General features: G+C 46.7%; 1 protein-coding gene across 13 annotated transcripts in view; it reads right to left on the bottom strand.

Annotated features, from left to right (window-relative positions):
* Nucleotides 1–19746, bottom strand: part of C2CD4C (C2 calcium dependent domain containing 4C) — an 84320-nt gene that overhangs the window by 15009 nt on the left and 49565 nt on the right. Inside the window, exon 2 of one of the 13 annotated variants that reach the window (XR_015746978.1) lies at nt 2788–3039. The exons of 11 other annotated variants lie outside the window; for them this stretch is intronic. The gene's annotated coding sequence lies outside the window, so the exon portion shown is untranslated. Of the gene's footprint in view, nt 1–2787; nt 3040–4271; nt 4289–19746 lie in introns of those variants that run through there. One more of the 13 variants, XR_015746977.1, reaches the window with a different exon arrangement.

The raw sequence follows: 19746 nt of genomic DNA, 5'->3' as shown, positions 1-19746 counted from the left end.
AGTTGGGCTGAAAGGGACTGACCCAAAGTCAGCCAGCTGGCTCTCAGAGCTAAGATAGAACTAGAACTCCCAGTCTCCTGGTGATTGGTTCAAAATCTGTCAACTTTCATGTCTAAGGTGGGAATAGAACTCCCAGTCTCCTGATGATTGGCTCAGTTACCCAGCCAGCTTTCATGGCTAAGGCAGGACTAGAACTCAACAACTCCTGGTGATTGGCCCAAACTCACCAAGCTGGCTTTCATTGCTAAGGCGGATTGGAAGACTGCTATCATGTCACCCCTAGTCCTTCTTTTCATTCCTGCAACTGTTCTTTCTATGTTTTAGCCTCCAGCCCCCTAATCATCTGTTAAGGTCATCAAGAATATGTTAAAGCATTTGGATTATCAGCTGCTCAGCATTAAATGGGAGGAGTGTTAAGATAATGAAGATTGAATAGCTCACCAACTGCTGTAAGGCTGTAAGCCAAGATGATTAACTGTGGATGAGTCAGCAGAGTACTGCCACTTTAAGAAGCTATCTATACAAGGGAGGCTATGTGAGGGTCTCTCTCTCTCTCTCTCTCTCTCTCTCTCTCTCTCTCTCTCTCTCTCTCTCTCTCTCGTCGTGTTCTATCTCCATTGTAGTTCTCAGTGTAGAATTGATGATTGATTGCTGGTATTTGCCTGACACATGCATGTATATAGTCTTGTATATAAACCACGGTTAAAAGACAAAGCCTCTGCGTCCTGTGTTTGGCTCCTGAGTTGTCTCACAATAATGTGGTCACGTTGCAAACACTCTGACATCATCTTTGTTCTTCTTCTCTGCACTCTTTCTAGAGTCTCAACATCTCTTTTAGATCCCGGTGACGACATAAAAGCTGAAAAAGGAGGCAACGAAAGCTTCCCACCACCACAAGGCACAAAAACCAGAGCAAAATTCTCCAAAGGTTAACATTCGTAAGAGGTTCTGCTATGGTTGACCAAGTACATCCAAAGATTGGTAGGTGGGAGAATTCCCAGTATGACAATGAGACTGTCAGATCTGATTGTGAATCCGAGCACTTAAGGGAGGTGGGAGAAAACATAGGATCCGAGAAGTGATTCTTAGGGGGGGGGTTCTCATTAGAAGGAGAATCTCTTGGAAAAGACATCTACCATCAACTCTGCAAAGGGTGAGAAGACCACCAAGATGTGACCCAATCAAGTGCCTAGCCCATAACCAATGTTTATCCACCTCAGCAACTTGAAGATATGTGGACTTCAATTCCCAGAATTCCCATGCCGGCTGAAGGAATTCTGGGAGTTGGAAGTCCACACATCTTCAAGTTGTTGAAGTCAAAAAACAAAGATCTACACAAACAAGATTGGTGACAATAGTTGGGAACAGAACCAGCAGTGATGAAGGTACTGGAACATGTCCGCCAAATCCTCATCAAAATAGCTTGTGAAGATAATTAGAAGACAAATGAAAGATCAGCTGTGATAGGGTAATGCTCTCAAGATTTTTAGACGCAAAGAGGAATCAGAGACATGGATCGGTAACCTGAACACAAAGAAGGTTCCAAGGAGGACAAAAGACTAAGAAAATTGTAATTAAAAGAGTCCAGAAAGCAACCAAGGTAATTTCTGAGAGAAAAAGTGTTAGAAGAATGGGAGGGAAGGAGGGAGTAAGGAAGGAAGGAGAGAAGGGAGGGAGGGAGGGAAGGAGGAAGGAAATGGGAGGGAAGGAGGAAGGAGGGAAGGAAATGGGAGAGAGGAAGGAAGGAAATTGGAAGGAGGGAGAAAGGAAGGAAGGAGAGGGAGGAAGGAAGTGGGAGAGAGGAAGAAAGGAAATGGGAAGGAGGGAGGGAGGAAGTGGGAGGGAGGAAAGAAGGAAGAAAATGGGAGGGAGGGAAGGAGGAAGGAGAAAGGAGGAAGGAAGGAAGGAAAATGATCAGTAGGAGAAGTATTTAAGAAGAATCTTTCCTGTTGGTCAAATTCTTCCTCCTTGCCTTAAACCCAAAGTCTCTAACCTTGACACTTTTAAGATATATAGACTTCAATTCCCAGAATTCCTCAGCCAACCATGCTGGCTGGAGAATTGTGGGAATTGAAATCTACGCATCTTCAAAGTTGTCGAAGTTGAGAAATGCTGCCTTAGCCTTTTGTACGAATCATCTCACGAAGCCATCATACAGTATAGGCTAGCAGTTGGTCTTCTGCGTAAACACAGTCTTGAGGTTGTTGTTATTAAACAGCAAAATGCAAAAAAAAACCAACAGCCTAGAGAACCAGCAGGGAAAAGAAAAAAAATAAATAAAGAGAATAATTATGCTGCACAGTTAAGAAGGAAAGCCTAGATATATTAGGGTGATATGACAAGAAAGAAAAAAAGAAAGGTAATTAAGAGAGCAAAGAGATCCATATAGACTATATATAGAAATGGAAAATTAAGTCATGCTTGTCATTAAATCTAGATACACGGAAACACGCTGCTTCGTCTTCTTATTTTTGGAAAACAGAGTCACTTCAGAAATAATTAAGAGACTCATATCTTGGATCCATTGCTTGTATCCAGGCGGACAAGTTTTATTCCAGTTATGTAAAATTATCCCCTTGGCCGAGTCCCAGGGTTTTTTGGGTAGCCAAACTCTTCATGTGATGGCAAATGCCGTATTTTAGGAACATTGTTCTAGATCACCTCATGGCCCTTAGTTACGTCTTCCCTTTTTTTTTTTTATTGACGTAGGTAGAGATTTGAAAGCCAGACAAGGCAAGAGCTGGAAGACACCAGATGAGATGAGTCAAAGAATATTCAAATGCTTACCTTCCTAAATTAATGCTCATCCCTTTTTTAAATAGAACAAAATACCAGAATTGGAAGGAACCTTAGAGGTCTTCTAGTCCAACCCCCTGCTCAAGCAGGAGACCCAAGGCCATTCCAGACAAATATCTGTCCAACCTCTTCTTAAAAATCTCCAGTGATGGAATAGCCACAGCTTCCCGAGGCAAGTCATTCCACTGGCTAGAATCCTGCATCCAGTTTTGGTCACCACATTTTAAAAAAGATGTTGAGACTCTAGAAAAAAAAAGTGCAGAGAAGAGCAACCAGGATGATGAGGGCACTGGAGGTTCAAACATATGAAGAACAGTTACAGGAACTGGGCCTGGCTAGTCTAGTAAAGAGAAGGACCAGGGGAGACATGATAGCAGTCTTCCAATATTTGAGGGGCTGCCACAGGGAGGAAGGGGAGTCAAGCTATTTTCCAAGGCACCCAAAGACCAGACAAAGAACAATGGATGGAAACTGATCCAGGAGAGATTCAACCTAGAAATAAGGAGAAATTTTCTGACAGTGAGAACAATCAACCCAAGGAACAGAAGTTGCCTTCAGAAGTTGTGGGAGCTTCATCACTGGAGGCTTTCAAGAAGAGACTGGACTGCCATCGGTCAAAAATGGTGTAGGGTCTCCTGTTTGGAGGGGGGTTGGACTAGATGGTCTACAGGGTCCCTTCCAACTCTGCTAATCTGTTTATAGGAAATTTCTCCTTAGTTCTAGGTTGCATCTCTCCTTGATTAGTTTCCACCCATTGCTTCTGGTTCTCTTCAGGTATTTTGGAGAATAGTTTGACTCCCTCTTCTTTGGGGCAGCCCCTGAAATATTGGAAGACTGGCATCATGCCACTCTTTTCATTAAACTAGACCTACCCAATTCCTGCAACCATTTCTTCATATGTTTTAGCCTCCAGTCCCCTAATCCTCTTTGTTGCTCTTCTCGGCACTCTTTCAAGGGAAAGGGTCCCCAATCCTGGTCCGTAGACTGACACCAACCTACAGCAAGCCAACAACCTGGCTGCACAAAACAAGCAAAGTCCCATCCATGGGATGCAAAACCACACATCCCCTCTGGTCTGTTGAAAAACCTTTCGCCATGGAACCAGCCCAAGGGTGGGCTTCAAAAAAAAATTAGCAGCCGGTTCTCTGTTTGGTTGCTTGGTGGACATTGGTCATGATGGCCGTGGCCTAGTCAGCCTCCTGCACCATGGCGGCAATGGGGGAGGGAATTTTTGCCTTCCCCAGGCTCTGGATGCTTTTCTTGAGCCTCCAGGAGAGCAAAAACGGCCTCCCTGGGCTCCGGATGACAGAAATGGGCCTGTTTCCAGCCTTCCAGAATGTCCAAGAGGCCCATTTTCCGCCCTCCCGGGGCTCCGGAGGCTCTCCGGAAGCCGGAAATGGACCCATTTCCGGTTTTCCCGAACTTCCGGGAGGCCCATTTTTCACCCTCCCCCGAGCCTCCACGCAGGCACTTACGTAGCATTAGCATCCAGTTTGTCCGAACCGGTGTGAACCGGTAGCAGCCCACCCCCTGAACCAGTCCCTGGTGCTCAAATGGTTGCCGGCAGCTGTTCTAGGGTCTCTGGGGAACACGATACCCAAAAAAGATGTTAAGACACGTACATATCCCCAAAAAGGATGCAGAGAAGAGCAACCAAGATGATTAGGGAGCTGGAGTCTAAAACATACAAAGAACATTTGCAGGAATTGAGCGTGTCTGTCTAACGAAGAGAAGGACGAGGCGGGGTTTTTGTTTTTTTTTGATATAATAACGGTCTTCCAATATTTTAGGGGGCCGCCACAGAGAAAAGGGGAACAACCTATTCAGTAGAAGAAGGAAGAGGGGGAAGCTTATTAAAGAGAGATCTAACCTGGATTTAAGAAATTTCCTGGCGGGTAGAACAATTAATCAGCATCCACAAATTGTGGGTGCTGCAACACTGGAGGTTTTTAAGAAGAAAATTAGCTATTTGTCTGGAATGGTGTTGGGTTTATTGCTTGAGCAGGGGGTTGGACTAGAAGACCTCCAAGGTCCCTTCCGACCCTGTCATTCTGTAAATCAGGGGTGTCCAACCTTGGCAACTTTAAGACTTGTGAACTTCAACTCCCAGAATTCCTCAGCCAGCTTTGCTGGCTGAGGAATTCTGGGAGTTGAAGTCCACAAGTCTTAAAGTTGCCAAGGTTGGACACCCCTGCTGTAAATCATTGAGCTTAGAAGCTTCATACTCTGCTGGATCCAGAGAAAGCTCTTTGTCTTTGCCAAAACTTCTCCCTTACCTATGACTAAGCCTTTTCTGACAAGCTTTTGCTTCTTCGGGGAGGTGGAAAAGATTCCTTCCACACTTACCTCCTTCCCACCTTCCTTATCTCTCACCGAGGGGGCGGAAAAATCGATGCTGCCCACAGAAGCTATGCGTTCAACGTACAGCCAAACTGACCTAAAGCAGCTGGACCCATCCAGCAACACCAGGTGAGGAGAAAAAAAACAGATATTTTGAAGTTGGGGTGGGGAGAATGGAACCCCTTGTTGGGGGGCAGGGGGCTAGGTGGGGTTGCATTCCGAAGGAGATTTAACAGGCAGCAAACAGAAGATGCCACAAAGGTCTTTTGGGAACACCAACACAATTGTAAGAACATAGCAAGGCCACATCTGGAATGCTGCATCCAAATTTTGGTCACCACATTAGAAAAAAAAAATGATGTTGGAAAGAGTGCAGGGAAGAACGACAAAGATGAACAGAACAGAATAACAGAGTTGGAAGGGACCTTGTAAGTCATCTAATCCAACCCCTGACCCAAGCAGGAAGACCCTACACCCATGATGGCGAACCGATGGCACGTGCGCCACAGGTGGCACACAGAGCCATTTGTGCTGGCCCGCAAGCTCACTGGGCATGCGCGCGTCTCACAGCTGATTTTGGGCTGGTTGGAGGCCTTTTTCAGCCTCCCAAAGGCTTGAGGAAGGCTTCTGCAGGCTTCTGCAGGCCGAAAACTTGCCCCGTTTCGTCACTTCCTGTTTTTCCGAAAATACCAGAAGTGACGAAGCGGGCGCTCTGCCTGCAAAGCCTGCAGAAGCCTTCCTCAAGCCTTTGGGAAGCTCGAAAAAGGCCTCAAACCGGCTGAAAATCAGCTGTGAGGCACAGTACAGGTAAGGGGGTGGCGTGGGTGGGTGGGGATTATGCACGCAAGCATAGGGGGCGTGGGGGGCACGCATTGCCTTCTGGGTGCTGGCATGCGAGTGCAAGCCTGTGCACTATTTTTGCCACAGGAGCCCCAAAAGGTTAGCCACCACTGCCCTACACCCTTCCTGACAAATGGCAGTCTCTCCTTGAAAGCTTCCAGTGTCTTCTTGAAAGCTTCCAACTCCCACAACTTCTGAAGTTGACTTCTGTCCTGTTGTTTGATTGTTCTCGCTGTCAGAAAATTTCTCCTCATTTCTAGGTTGAATCTCTCCTGGATCAGTTTCCATCTATTCCCCCCCCCCCCCCCCCCCCCCCCCCCCCCCCCCCCCCCCCCCCCCCCCCCCCCCCCCCCCCCCCCCCCCCCCCCCCCCCCCCCCCATAGTTCCTTGTCTGGCCTTCGGGTGCCTTGGAAAACAGCTTCTCTGTTGCATATTGGAAGACGGCTATCATGTCTCCCCTGGTCCTTCTCTTCACTAAATTAGCCAGGCCCAATTCCTTCAATACTCTTCCTATGTTTTAGCCTCCAGTCCCCTAATCATCTTGATTAAAAAGCCTGGAGGTTAAAGCATATGAAGAATGCTTGAAAGAATGGGGGTATTTTTTAACGTAATGAAAAGAAGGACAAGAGGTGACATGATAGAAGTCTTCCAATATTTGAAGGGCTGCCAGAAAGAAGAGGGGCTATTCAACCTATTCTCCATACCATGAGAAGGTAAGACAGAAAACAACGGGTGGAAACTAATCAAGGAGAGAAGCAACCTAGAAATAAAGAGATATTTTCTAACAGTGAGAACAATTAATCATCGGAATGACTTGACTCCGGAAGTTTGCGGATGCTCCTACTCTGGAGGGCTTTTAAGAAAAGATTGTCTGAAATGGGATAGGGTGTCCTGCTTGAGCAGGGGGTTAGACTAGAAGACCTCCGAGGTCCCTTCCCAACTGGGTTAATCTGTTACTGTGACAAGGATGTTGATTTTTCTCCAGGAATGACCCAGGCAGGTGGTTGGATTTTGCTTCCCCACGGGCTGCTTTTCGCAAAGACTTGAGAAACTGCTGGTAACGCCATCCAAATTGGGAAGGGCCCTGCTTCCTAGAACATGGCCATTCAATGACATTTCAATGCAAATTTTCACAGGGACGCTGGGTATTTCCCCCCTTGCTCTCTCCGAAATCTTCTTAATCTTTCCATTTGCAGCTGGAGTCGTTGGATGTTTCAGGTGGAGGAATTGTTCCTCTTCGGCCACGGAATTTTCTTCTCCAGCAGAATACAGGAATTCATTCTCCTCCTCTTTTAACGACCCCACAATCCCTTGCGGGGTGGAATCTGGGCAGCTGAATGGAGCTGAGTGTTTACTGGCCAGATGCCTTTCCTGTCGCCAATGCGGAGTATTTTTCAGCAGATATATTCCCCTCGTGCCCAGAGAGAGAAATATCTGCCCGTACCTAGAATCGAACTCAGAAGTAGGAGAATACAGGTACTCCTCGACTTAAAAACAGTTCATTTAGTGACCGTTCAAAGTTACAACGGCACTGAAAAGTGTGACTTATGACCATTTTTCATCCTTATAACCACTGCAACATCCCCATGAACACATGACCAAAATTCAGACACTTGGCAACCGGCTCATATTTATGACGGTCGCAGCAATCCGAGGTCAAGTGATCCCCGTTTGCAAATTCAATGGGGAAGCCAGATTCACTCAACAACCTTGTTATTCACTTAAAAAGTGCAGTGATTCGCTTAACAACCATGGCAAGAAAAGTTGTAACATGGGGCAAAATTCACTTCACAACTGTCTCGCTTAATAACAGAAAATTTGGGCACAATTGGGGTCATAAGTCGAGGACTAGCTGTACAGTGGTTGCTCAGTACTTATTGTTAATTGGTTCTAGGAGGTGTGATGAGTACCAAACAAAATTTTTCCATAAGACATAATATAATGAGTCCCAAGGCAGCCGACACCGACAAGTTCTAGCTTATGTGTTGAGTACCAAATAAGCAAATAGCAGCATGTATGCAGAGTAGGGGTCTTCAAACTTCAGAGCTTTAAGACTTTTGGACTTCTGAACTCCCAGAATTCCTCCTCCAGTCATGTTAGCTCAGGAATTCTGGGAGTTGAAGTCCACAAGTCTTAAAATGGCGACATTGAAGACCCCCACGCTAGACCAGGGGTCTTCAAACTTGACAGCTTTAAGACTTGCGGACTTCAACTCCCAGAATTCCTCCCCAGTCAGGTTAGCTCAGGAATTCTGGGAGCTGAAGTCCACAAGTCTTAAAATGGCCGACATTGAAGACCCCCATGCTAGACCAGGGGTCTTCAAACATGACAGCTTTAAGACTTGTGGACTTCAACTCCCAGAATTCCTCCTCCAGTCATGTTAGCTCAGGAATTCTGGGAGTTGAAGTCCACAAGTCTTAAAATGGCCGACATTGAAGACCCCCATGCTAGACCAGGGGTCTTCAAACTTGACAGCTTTAAGACTTGTGGACTTCAACTCCCAGAATTCCTCCTCCAGTCATGTTAGCTCAGGAATTCTGGGAGTTGAAGTCCACAAGTCTTAAAATGGCCGACATTGAAGACCCCCATGCTAGACCAGGGGTCTTCAAACATGACAGCTTTAAGACTTGCGGACTTCAACTCCCAAAATTCCTCCTCCAGTCAGGTTAGCTTAGGAATTCTGGGAGTTGAAGTCCACAAGTCTTAAAATGGCCGACATTGAAGACCTCCATGCTAGACCAGGGGTCTTCAAACTTGACAGCTTTAAGACTTGCGGACTTCAACTCCCAGAATTCCTCCTCCAGTCAGGTTAGCTCAGGAATTCTGGGAGCTGAAGTCCCCAAGTCTTAAATTTGCCAAGTTTGAAAACTTTGCTGCAGAGATTCCCAGTCATCCGGGTCATCGTTGTGCCAAAAGGTACTTTTTCCAAAAGGCACCCGGACTTTCTTTGTTTTTCCTTGAAGACGTTTTGCTTCTCATCCAAGAAGCTTCTTCAGTTCTGACTGAATGGTGGAGGATGGAAGGGTTTACATTTTTGCAGTCATCTGGTCGTTAGTACCCTTTCTGAGAGTCGCTGAGGCCATTTGGAGGTTTATCTGCACCTTCAAAATCACTTGAACGTGCTGGCTGGAGAATTTGGGGAGTTGAAATCCATAAGTCTTAAAGCTGCCAAGGTTGAACACCCCTGAGTTATGAACCTCAGGAGCTGACTGGGGAATTCTGGGAGTTGAAGTCTTAAAAGCCGCCAAGGTTGGACACGCCTGAGTTAGTGTCAGTGTTTCAGCAAACCTCCATTCCAACCAATAACTCCAAGACAGGCATCTTCTCAAAAAAAAAAAAAAAAAAATTGGATAGTAACTGGCACAACTGGGGAATCCTGAATCTGAAACTTCTGGGCTTCCTTACAATAAGTAAAAACTACAAAATCCATCCCCTGCAACCATCATCACTTCACATGGCCCAATCACCCTCCGTCCCAAAGTAAGACTTCCTTTTCACTATGTGCAACACTACGTGACCTGGAACCTGCAAAAGAGTTTTATTTTGTCTAACTAGATATACTCCAATGAATTCCCCCCCCTCCCACTTTCCCAGCCTCAATGGTGGCAGCGTGGGAGCATCGGATCTCAATATGGCTTCCAAAGCTGACAGATTATGAACCTCAGAAGCTGGCTGGGGAATTCTGGGAGTTGAAGTCCGCAAGTCTTAAAGGTTGGACACCCCAGATCTAACGTAACAGACCACACAATAAGCCCACAAAAAACCCTAATCCGCATTAAGCCTTAACCAAACTCGAATAAAAGCAGCCACAGGTCTTTAACTAACTGACATCACACATTTCCTTCCTTGCAAACCCCACCTGGCCCAGACTGTTGGGGACAAGATGCTGACTCTGTAAACCGCTTAGAGAGGGCTGCAAAGCATTGTGAAAAGGTAGTCTAAGTGCGAAGGAAGGAAGGAAGGAATAGGAGGGAGGGAGGGAGGAGGGAATAGGAGGGAGGGAGGAAAGGAAGGAATGGGAGGGAGGGAGGAGGGAATAAGAGGGAGGGAGGGAGGGAGGGAAGGAATGGGAGGGAGGAGGAATAAGAGGGAGGGAGGGAAGGAATGGGAGGGAAGGGGGAGGGAGGGAATAAGAGGGAGGGAGGGAGGGAAGGAAGGAAGGAATGGGAGGGAGGGAGGGAAGAAGAGGGAGGGAGGGAGGGAAGACAGGAAGGAATAGGAGAGGGAGGGAGGAGGGAATAAGAGGGAGGGAAGGAGGGAGGAGGGAATAAGAGGGAGGGAGGGAGGGGGAGGGAGGGAGGGAGGAGGGAATAAGGGGGGGAGGAAGGAACAGGAGGGAGGGAGGAAAGATGGAATAAGAGGGAGGGAGGGAAGGAAGGAATAGGAGGGAGGGAGGGAGGATGGAATAAGGAGGGAAGGTGGGAGGGAGGAATAGGAAGGAGGAAGGGATAAGAGGGAGGGAGGGAAGAATAGGAGGGAGGAAGGAAGGGAGGGTGGAATAAGAGGGAGGGAGGGAGGGAGGGGCCCCGGTGGCGCAGTGGTGAGAATGCAGTATTGCAGGGTGACTCTGCCCACTGCCAGCAAGTTTGATCATGACCAACCCAAGGTTGACTTAGACTTCCATCCTTCCGAGGTCGGTAAAATGAGGACCCAGATTGTTGGGAGCAATAGACTGACTCTGTAAACCGCTTAGAGAGGGCTACAAAGCACTGTGAAATGGTATACAAGTCTAAGTCTACTGCTGTTGCTTATACAAATTCTGGTGCCAATTGTGGCTGTAAATTGAGGACCACTTGAATTTCCCAACTCTAAAAACACACAGAATAACCTTTGTCACATCACACACCTAAAGAGTAGATTTAGGAGGTTATTCCATTCATCGAGGAATTATTTGAGATCCAAGCAACTCGGGGCTACTTAAATTAATTTTACATGGCCATTGGCAACCCGAGGTTGTGGAGCTAATGTGTCCTGACCAAGGCTTCCAAGACTTTAATTACGCACACACTTATTTTAAAAACAAGTCTTGTTTTATTGCAATGCTGGGAATTATTTTCATTCCCAGCCGGTAATGAATTCTCAAACAGTCCCTCGAGATAAGCACCCACCTTTCATTTCCTGTGAAGTGCTGCCAATAACAGAACTGTCCAATGAACTAGGCAAAAAAACCAACCGAAGTACAAGGAGCTTCAAAGAAGGAGTCTGAACCGATCGAACGACTTTGCTTCCTGCAAAGGTTTCGTCATCTTTGCCTGTCCTTTATCCCTTATGGGAGGGGCAGTCACCTCCCAGCCTTACTCCCAAGTTGCCCCTTTTGTCTCAGCTGTTCTTGCCTTCTGGCAGCTCTGCGCACACGCGCACTGGGAACAGGCTCCCCTGGATCCTCGGCCTCGCTGCTGCCAGACTCCGGAGGCTCCGGAGGCGGCACCCCACTCCCAGATGGTCCTGGCCCCATCTCTGCATCAGATGCAGGACCCTCGTCCGAGTCCTCCCCAGACTCCCGGACTGGTCTTCATTCTTCCCCATTGTCCGATTCTGCTGCCGTCTGCACAGGCTGAACCACTACATCAGGGGTGTCCAACCTTGGCAACTTTAAGACTTGTGGACTTCAACTCCCAGAATTCCTCAGCCAGCATTGCTGGCTGAGGAATTCTGGGAGTTGAAGTCCACAAGTCTTAAAGTTGCCAAGGTTGGACACCCCTGCACTACATAATGGTCCCACCTCACTTCCAAGGTAGAGACAAAATGCTAGAGCCGTATTTCCCAACCCATGGCAACTTTAAGTTGTTCAGGTAGTCCTCGACTTACGACCATTCATTTAGCGACTCTTTGAAGTCACCACAGCACTCACAAAATGACTTACCGCCATTTTTCACACTTACGAACCATGGCAGCATTCCCATGATCATGTGACCAACATCCAGAGGCTGGTTCCTATTTATGACCGTTGCCATGCCCCAAGGTCATGTGATCCCCTTTGACAGCGACACATAAGGGAAGTCAGTGAGGGAAGGCCAATTCACTTAACGACCGGGTTACTAACGGATCCAACTGCAGGGATTCACTTAGCAACAACTGCAATGATCACGTGACCTTTGGCAATTGGTTCATATTTATGACAGCTCCGGTGTCCCTTTTGCAACCTTTTGACAAAGCAATGTCAATGGGGGAAGCCGGATTCACTTAACAACGGTGTTGCTAACTTAACAACTGTAGGGATTCGTTTGACAAGGACGAGAAAGCTGATAAAATGGAGCAAAATTTCACTCAACTGTCCTGCTTAGCAGCGAAAATTTTGGGCACCATTGCGGTCTTCAGATCTGACTGGAGGGTGGGAAATGAAGGATTAATACTCCTTGCAGACAGCTGGTCATTTGCATCCTTTTAGAGAGTCTTTGAGGACCACATGGAGGCTTATCTGTGTCCCTCAGGGTCACCTGAGTGGTGCAAATAAGGGTGGAGCCTTCCTGGAACTGTTGAAAGGACTGTGTTGAAGACTGATAAACAGATAACAGATAATCAGAGTTGGAAGGGACCTTATAGGTCATCTAGTCCAACCTCCCGCCCAAGCGGGAGACCCTACACCATTTCTGACAAATGGCAGTCCAGTCTCTTCTCGAAAGTCTCAAGTGATGAAATTCCCACAACTTCCAAAGGCAACTTCTGTTCCATGGGTTGGTTGTTCTCACTGTCAGAAAGTTTCTCCTTATTTCCAGGTTAAATCTCTCCTTGTTCAGTTTCCATCCATTATTCCTTGTCTGGCCTACAGGCGCTTTACAAAATAGCTTGACCCCTTCCTCCTCTCTGTGGCAGCCCCTCAAATATTGGAAGACTGCTATCCTGTCTCCCCTGGTCCTTCTCTTCACTAGACCAGCCAGGCCCAGTTCCTGCAACCGTTCTTCATATATTTTAGCCTCCGGTCCCCTCATCATCCTGGTTGCTCTTCTCTGCCCTTTTTCTAGAGTCTCAACATCTTTTTTATAATGTGGTGAACAAAACTGGATGCAGTACTCTAGGTGTGGCCTTACTAAGGCTTTATAGAGTGGAGATAGATGATGTTGTATCCGTCCCCTTCTGTTAAGAGAGGGCTGTTCAGTTTTGGCATAGATGGTCTCTTTGACCCCTCTTTCAAACCAGCGGTCCTCTCTGTCCAGAATGTGGGGTTTGCTGTCTTCAAGAGAGCTAGGGTTCAATTTTTTAAATGCAGATGGACTGCTGAATCTTGTTCTGATAAGTTTGTTCTCCTATGTTGCATCATGCGTTTATAAAGTGGCTGTTTTATTTCCCCAATGTACAGATCTGTTGTGCTTAGCCGGCAGCAGATGCGTATGGCTGAGGAGAGCGAGGACTCAGATGAGGGGCCAGGACCATTAGGGAGTGGACTGCTGCCTTCAGAGATTGGGAGGGCTGGCAGCAGCGATGAGGAGGTTCCCGAGGAGCCTGTGCCAAGTGCGCGTGCGCGCAGGGCTGCACGCAGGAAAGAGCTGTTGCAGCAGCACGGGCGACTCGGGAGTATAATGGCCCCTCCCTTAAGAGATACAAGCCAGCTGAGAAACCAGAGTTCTTTGCAGGAAGCAAAGACGTTTTGAAACTCCAGCCTCGTGGACATTCCAGTGTCCTAAGTTTATATTTGAAGATTCTTGTATTGCAAATTATTTCTTGTCTGTTATTTTTTTGGCCGTCTTGCACAGTTTGGCAAGGCTTGTGCTTATCACAGCTAATTATTTTGCAGAAGCATTACAAGGTTTCTCTTCCCTTTGAGTTGTGTTTGATTTGTTGGAAAAGGGCGTGGGTCAGAATAAGATCTGCATTATGGCTTGTGTCTCTTTAGACCTATCTTAAAAATAATCCTTTGTTTGTTTGTTTTTAAATGGCATTTTTTTTTCCAAGGGTGATTGTCATCAGAGCCACAGGAAGTCCCCCATCTTAGGACCACAACAGTGATCAGAATTTCCAGGGCTAAGCCAGGCAGTTGTTCAACGAATCACCACAATTGTTAAGTGAATCAGGCGGTCGTTAAGCAAATCCAGCTTCCTCCATGGACTTCGCTTGTCAGGAGCTGGCTGGGAAAGTTGCAAATGGCAACGACATGACCCCAGGATGCTCAAACCATCAGTAATACGTGCCGGTTGCTAAGCGCCCAAATTCTGACTATGTGACCCTGGGGATGCCTGCAACAGTCACAAATACGAGGACTGGTTGAAAGTCAATGCCGTTGATAACTTCGGTCACTTAAATGAATGGTTGTAAGTTGAGGAGTACCCGCATTTCAAAAGTAGGTTTCCCCAAAGTTCTGGTGCCAAATTCTTTGCAAAAGATAGAAGCCCACCGTGTTTATTTCCAGCTCACAGCCCCGTGTGATAGGAGCCAATGTGTCTGGACCTCCGAGAACCCTCTAATTAAACCACGAGGCATCATTACAATCCTAAAGAAATTAGATCTGTCAGGCTGCGAAGCAACAGAAGCAGCCGATCAACAGGAACAAGAATTATTATGCATTGTGAAATACCCCAAGGCTCTTCCAAAGGTCTGTTCTAGATCTTTTTTTGCTTTGCCAAACACAGCCTTTCGGCTTTTTTTTTTCCAGCTGGTGTGGGGAGAAGGATCGTGTCCCCAAAACTGAGCTGAGAAGGACGTAGCTGAAAAAAAAAAAAACACTTTATGGGGTTCCTTCCTTCCTGCATAAAACAATGTAATTTTTTTTAAAAAAAATCAGGAAGCAGGAGGAGAAATTCCAATTTCAGCCAAAGCACAGAAGGAGACGAATCAAGGAGAGAAGCAATTTAGAACCAAGGAGAAATTTCCTGACAGTTAGAACAATTAACCAGGGGAACAACTTGCCACCAGAAGTTGTAGTTGCTCCAACGCCGGAGGTTTTTAAGAGATTGGACAGCCACTTGTCTGAAATAGCTTAGGACAGTGGTGGCTAATCTTTTGGGGCTTCTGTGCCAAAAATTATGTGCGTGCTTGCATGCTCGCGTTCGCGTGCCAGCACCCAGAAGGCAATGTGCGTCCCCCCCATGGCCCCTACACATGTGCGCGCAATCCCCACCCACCCCCTCTGCCCCCTTATCTGCACTGCACCTCATAGCTGATTTTCAGCCGGTTTGAGGCCTTTGCCGGCCTCCCAAAGGCTTGAGGAAGGCTTCTGCAGGCTTTGCAGGCCGAAAATTAGCCCCATTTCATCACTTCTGGTATTTTCGGAAAAACAGGAAGTGATGAAACGGGGCAAGTTTTCGGCCTTCAAAGCCGGCAGAAGCCTTCCTCAAGCCTTTGGGAGGCCGGAAAAGGCCTCAAACCCGCCAAAACTCAGCTGTGAGGCACGCACATGCGCAATGAGGTAAGTTGGCCTGCAGCTTGCATGCCAGCACAAATGGCTCTGCGTGTCACCTGTGGCACGTGTGCCATAGGTTCGCCATCACAGGCTTAGGATCTCCTGCTTGAGCAGGGGTTGGATTAGAAGACCTTCGAGGTCCCTTCCAACTCTGATGTACAAGACTATTAAAAAAAAATGTTGAGACTCTAAAGAGTGCAGAGAAGGAGCAACAAAGATGATTAGGGGACTGGAGGCTAAAACATATGAAGAACCGTTGCAGGAATTGGGTAGGTCTAATTTAATGGGAGGGGAAAAAGAACTAGGAGTGATATAATAACAGTCTTCCAATATCTCAGGGGTTGCTCCCAAAGAAGAGGGAGTCAAGCTATTCTCCAAAGCACCTGAAGGCAGGACAAGAAGCAACGGAGGGAAACTAATCCAGGAGAGAAGCAACTTAGAACTAAGGAGAAATTTCCTGACTGAGAGAACAATTAATCAGTGGAACTACTTGCCTCCAGAAGTTGTGAGTGCCTTATCAAGTGGAGGCTTTTAGGAAGAGATGGGACAATCATTTGTCTGGAATGGTAAAGGTAATCCTTGACTTACGACCACAGTAGAGCCCAACATTTCCCTTGTTAAGCCAGACATTTGTTTAAGTCAAGTTTTGCCCCATTTTACAACTTTTCTTGACACCAATCACACTGCAGTTGCTTAAAGACTGTTAAGTGAACCTGCCTTCCCCATATACTTATTGCTTGTCAGAAGGTCACAAAAGGGGAATCACATGACCCCGGGACGCTGCAACCGTCATAACCACGAGTCAGTTGCCGAGCAGCTGAATTTCAATCAGGTGATGGGTGAGGGGGGCTGCAACGGTCGTAAGTGTGAAAAAACAGTCCTACTCAGTTCTTCTCCGTGCCGTTGTAACTTTGAACGGTCCCTAAATGAGGTATTGTAAGACACGAGGACTATCCGTAGGGCCTGTGGTGGGATTCAAATAATTTTAACAACCGGTTCTCTGCCCTAATAATTTTTCCAACAACCAGGTTCACCAAACTGCTCAAACTCCTCCTGAACTGGTGCAAACTGCCTGAACCCCACCACTGCGTAGAACAGTGGTCGCCAACTAGTGGACTGGGGACCACTGGTGGTCCGCAAGAAAATTTTGGTGGTCCGCAGAGAAATGTCATCCACAAAGCACCCCCAAAGCAATTAATTCAGGCTGCACGGGAACACAAGGCTGCACCACCCTCATGGCTCGTGGGAACACAAGGCTTGCATCACTTGGACTGTGAACAACATGAGATAGTGAGGAGAGGGGGAAAGGGTGGAGGGGGAACTTGCCCCACACTCCTCGCCTGGCCACCAGGTTGTTTCTGCTTCTTTCTTCTTCTGCTTTTGGCTGCATGCAGGAAAGCAGCAAAAGTCTTTCTTTCTCTCCCCCAAACTCTGCTAGAAATGAGTCTTTGGGACACTGCAAGTCATCCTGCTCCAAGAGGCTATACCGGCATAACAAGTCTCACCAAGACTCATTTCTGGCGGAGTTTGGGGGAGAGAAAGAAAGAAAGACTTCTGCTGCTTCTGCTGCTTTCCTTGCATGAAGCCAAAAGTCTCTCTCTCTCTCTCTCATTCTCTCTCTCTCCCCCCCCCCCCAAGAATGGAGCTGGAGACGGTATCCTGCAATCTCAAATAAAGAATGAACAATCAGTAGGAAAACGGGATGGGGAATTTTCCTGCAGACTTTTTGGGGGATTTTCCCAGGGTCTCTGCTGCTTTCTGCAGAGACCCTGGGAAAACGTCAGCAAGCCACCGTCAAGTCAAAATTCATATTAGTGGTCCGCGGGATTTAAAATGATGAGTTCGGTGGTCCCCGAGGTCCAAAAGGTTGGCGTAGAGGGTGTCTTGCTTGGGAAACTGGTCGGAGTAGATGATCTCTCCGGTCCCTTCCAACTCTTGTTATTCTGTTCTTGTTTTGCCTCCGCCTGAACTGAACCTCGCTGGGCTCTGCCTTTGCTGAAATCCAACCTGGCTCTCTACCTTCTTCTCCCAGTGCAAACGGTGAGCTCATCCTTGCATTCAGGTAGGGCTTTGAGTGACAGGAGAGGCAGCAATAACAAAAGTCAGAGCAAAAAAAAAAAAAAGGGAAGCTTCAGGGAACTAACTAAGACGCAGGCTTTTGAATCCGGAAGAAAATTAACACCAGGAAAAATGGTATGACTCAGATAGAGTCAGCTTTCAGGGGGCCCATTTATTTATTGGTTGATCGAAATGCCCATCCGATGTATTTATCTAAAATGAGACTCCCAATTACAAGGTTTGTCTGCTGGGAAAGCTGGCAACGGTTCTGAGATCATTCAGAGCCGGGCAGAATCAGACCATGGGGTTGATAAGAAATGGCTTCATCTATTTTCCCGTGTTATGAGAAAGGGATAGAATTAAAGGCTCAGAGATCGCCCTGGGATGTAGAACTTCTGACTTGCGGGTTTATAATGCCTTGATAAGACCCCACTTAGAATCCTGCATCCAGTTTTGATCACCACGATATAAAAAAAAAGATGTTGAGACTCTAGAAAGAGTGCAGAGAAGAGCAATGAAGATGAGGAGGGGACTGGAGGCTAAAACATATGAAGAACGGTTGCAGGAACTGGGTATGTCTATTGTTTAATGAAAAGAAGGACTAGGGGAGACATGATAGCAGTCTTCCGATATCTCAGGGGTTGCCCCAAAGAAGAGGGAGTCAAGTTATTCTCCAAAGCACCTGAACGCCAGGACAAGAAGCTAATCAAGGAGAGAAGCAACCTAGAATTAAGGAAAGATTTCCTAACAGTGAGAACAATTAATCAGTGGAACAACTTGCCTCCAGAAGTTGCGGATGCTGCAACACTGGAAGTTTTTAAGAAGAGATTGGAACAGCCATTTGTCTGAAGTGGTGTAGGATTTCCTGCCTAGGCAGGGGGTTGGGCTAGAAGACCTCCAAGGTCCCTTTCACCTCTGTTGTGATTAGTATTATTAAGCGTGTGGATGTCATCATCACTAGTCAAGGGTAATGGTAGTGACCAAACCACTGTTTGGAGAGAAGGCTATTTATTGGCGGTGGCAAAAGATCTTTACTCACCTTTCTGGTTTCTCCCTAATTCGGCCTAGGTTAGACCTAACTCAGTCCAATCTTCCTGAGCAGAGGAGAAAATCTCCCACGGAATGACAAAGGGGGAACATTTTAGGCTATGAGGAATGCTATAGAGGCCGTCAAATTCAAGAAGCAACGGACGGAAACTAACTAACCAAGGAGAGAAGCAACCTAGAACTAAGGAGAAATTTCCCCCAGAGTAAGAACCATCAACTAAACCTCCAGAAGTTGTGGATGCTTCATCACTGCAGGCTTTTAAGAAGAGACTGGACATCCATTTGTTTGAAACAGTATAGGGTCTCCTGCTTGAGCAGGGGGTTGGGCTAGAAGACCTCCAAGGTCCCTTCCAACTCTGATGATGGTGATGAGACTTCTCTTGAACGTAGCCAAAGGTACAATTCTAGGACTAAGAAGTTTTGTGCCGGAGCATCCAAGGTTCAAACCTGACTTCTCTAGGGAAGGCTTGCAAAAACCACCCTGAGAATAATTTAATTTAATAATTGATAGTAGTTGTTCTAGATTAGCAAGGAAGAGCTTTCCTTTAAGTGGAAGCAGCCTCAACTAAGCTGTTGATCAGGATGCAGGTACTTGCCCTCCAGGTGGTTAGAGAGAGAGAAAGAGGGAGACCCTCCTGGCTAAGATTTGCAAGATTTGCTCTGAAGAAACCACAGGCTTTCCTGCGTCTCTCTGGGGGAAACCTAATGATCGTCTCCAAACTGGACCCAGAAGTTACTTTAAAAAAAAAAAAAAGACACCACCAGAAGAAAGAATTTGGTCCAAACTGTACATGTCTACCTGTTGAGAAGAACTACTGACAGCCAATCTTCTACCTGCGCACAACACCACCTATTGCCTTTTCGGCAATGGTCAAATGACACAGCAGAAGCCGATCCTCCAGGGTTGAATTTCATTCGGACTAAATCAAAAACTGCAGTTTAAAAGTTTTGTTTTTTTTTAAAATGATGCCCAGCTTCCAAATCTGAGTTTTTCAAAAGCCATCTTATTCCCTAAACACTTTCCCTTTCAATCCCGGCTTAAATCAGGTCCTTTCCTTCCCCCACTCAACCATCACCTATCTGGCCTGGATTCCTCTCAAACATAAACCTGAGAGATCTATTTTTGTTGTGGATTTGAGAGCCGTCTTTAAAAAAAAACATGATTTTAAAAAAACCATGCTATTTCCTTTTTTCTTACACACACTCTCTCTTTCTTCTCTCTCTCTCTTTTCTTTCTCCCCCCCCCTTCTTCTTCTCTTTCTTCTCTTCTTCTTCTCTTCCTCTCTTTTCTTCTGCCTCTTCTCTTTCTTCTCTCTTCCACCCTCTTCCTC

This window comes from Notechis scutatus, chromosome 1, assembly GCF_049901735.1.
Source record: "Notechis scutatus isolate UNSWTSFEM ecotype Mainland chromosome 1, rNotScu1.2, whole genome shotgun sequence".
NCBI classification, from domain to species: Eukaryota; Metazoa; Chordata; class Lepidosauria; order Squamata; family Elapidae; genus Notechis; species Notechis scutatus.
This window is presented reverse-complemented; position numbering and strand designations above follow the sequence as displayed.